Source organism: Apium graveolens, chromosome 7, assembly GCF_009905375.1.
Source record: "Apium graveolens cultivar Ventura chromosome 7, ASM990537v1, whole genome shotgun sequence".
Taxonomy (NCBI): Eukaryota; Viridiplantae; Streptophyta; class Magnoliopsida; order Apiales; family Apiaceae; genus Apium; species Apium graveolens.
In genome coordinates, this window is record NC_133653.1 from 60,001,956 (window position 1) to 60,004,505 (window position 2,550).

The following is a 2,550-nucleotide window of genomic DNA, read 5'->3' on the forward strand; positions in this document are numbered from 1 at the left end:
AAAACTCAGGAGAAGCAACAAACTCAGATTGATGAACTTTTAAAGAATCAAGCTTCTCAGCAAACTAAACTCAATGAGATCCAATCCTCAGTGGAATTGCTTGCCTCTCTTCTTTTACCTGCTGATGCCAAAAAGGGGGAGAAAGTGATTAAGTCCAAATGCAAATCTATTCAGACACTAAAGGGAAAGGATGATGGAAATGATGACCAGGGAAACTCTGATAAGGGTAGAGGTCAAGGTCAAAGCAAAGGATTTTCATCAAGTAAAGCTAGAACTTCAAGTCAAGGAACAAGTTCTGATACTGGGAGAAGAATAAGTTCTGATACTGGTAAAAGGATAAGTTCTGGTGAACATCTGGAACTTGATGAAGAAATTTTAAAGGAGTTATTTCTTAAAGAAAATCCAGGAATGGACGTTGAGAGTCTAAAGGAAAAAGAAGCTAGACTCAAAGCAGAAGGTGTCAAGACAAAATCAAAAGATTTTGTTGTTGAAAAGAAATTTCCAAAGCCTAAGGGTATTGTGATAAAGGAAAGAACAAATTCTGGGGCAACCAAAGCCAAATCATAAGTGGAAATTGATCCAAGGTCCAAGGGCAAAGAAAAAGTTGATGAACCTGTAAAGGTTTATATGCCAGTCATGGATGAAGAAATAACTGATGATGAAGAAGATGCTAGTCTTACTCTGATGCAAAAGAAGATTTTTCAAACAACCTCTGACATGGCTCATGTTGTTCAGAGTCAATATATAGTAAGTTCTGATATGACAGTAAAGCAAGCAACCTCTGACATAGCTCAAGTTGACTTGATATCAGAAGATAAGGAAAAGGAAACCTCTGACATTGCTCATGTTAAACCTTCAAAGATACTCCTACCAGGATTCACCAAAGCTAGACAGACTCAACCTTTGAAGACTGCAACAAGTGGTTTTGAAGCAAGAGTTGTTACAGGAAAGGAAGCAAGAGATAAATCTGGATTGGGTAGTTCTGATGAAAGAAGAGTACACAACACTACCAATGATCCAACTTCCTTAAGTGAACCAGGTGTTGGAGCAACTCCTGAAAGATTGAATCGACTTGAATCTGTACAAATGGTTTACCATTCTATTTTGAAAGAACATATCTTGTTATATTTTATGACAGATGGAAGGGTATTCCATATCAGGAAAAATGTTATTCCACTGAAGTATTTTGAAGAACTGGAACATGTTCTATTCCTACTTCAAGTGAGAAACAGATTAACAGATAGTGCTACAGGTTATTTAAAGTCACAAATTCAAAGACAAAAGAAGCTTTACTCTGTAAAGTCTGACATCACATATTGTCCTAAGTACAGAGATCACAAAGGTGATATTGTCGAAATGAAGCCTAACACTGCTAAGATTATAACTACTTTTTCTGGGTTATAAGGTTGTGGAATTCAATCTAGAGTCTGACAAGGCATATCTGATCAGACTAGATCAAGAGATAAGAAAAGCTAAGATAAATGATCTCAGAGCGGCTATTTTTCAAACTGGTGAAGATACAGCTGAATTGAAAGATGCAAAAAGGAGGATGGTTAATGAACTTGAATATGCTGAGAGAAGTCTTTTAAGGAATTATCTCAAAACAACTCCTGATATCAAAGAGATCGAGAATTGAAGCCAAGTCGAAGATCTACAACTGCTTAAATTCTGAAGTATATACAGACTGAAGCTGATATCAGATCTTAAGGATGGTAAAGCTGAAAGGACTGTAAGTTGTAGTTATCTAGTCAAATTCTCATGCATTTGTACTTAATGTTTTTGACATCATCAAATATCTGTTGAACTTGTATATTATGCTAATTTACAAGTTGGGGGAGATTGTTAGATATATTTGATAATGTCATGTCTAAAGATGATTTGTGTTTAGTTTGCAGATCTTAACTAACAGGACAAATCAGTACTTAACTGGAAATCAGTACTTATACTGAAGTCAGGACTTAAGATATCAGAACTTAAGTTATCAGAACTTAAGATATCAGAAGATATTTATCAGGAGATAACATCAGGACTTGAGACTTTCAGATAAGGCAAGCGGCTGATTGAAAGGAAAGAAGATCAAGACAAACGCAAGAAGAAATATGCATGAAGAAGGAATTCTATGAAGAATAGAATACTTAGAAGAAAAGATAACTGATTGATATATTTTAGGAAGCAGAATTATATTCCATATCAATTAGAACATTATCTTGTAATTGTGTAGTATATAAACAGAGACATAGGGTTTACACTATATGTGTTACCTTAATCGAAGTTATTATTCTTTGTAACCCTAGCAGCTCTCGTGATAATTTGTTCATCACTGAGAGAGAACAGTTCTTTGTAACAGAGTTTATTGTGTTGAATAAAATCTGTGTTCTGTTACTTGAGTTCTTATATTCGATTTGATTGTAGTAAACACTGTTTTCAACCCCCTTCTACAGTATGTGTGACCTAACACGGGAATAAAATATCCACCATTTTATTCCTTCTGAATCATAAAAGCACACACACACATATATATATATATATATATATTCAAATAATAATTAT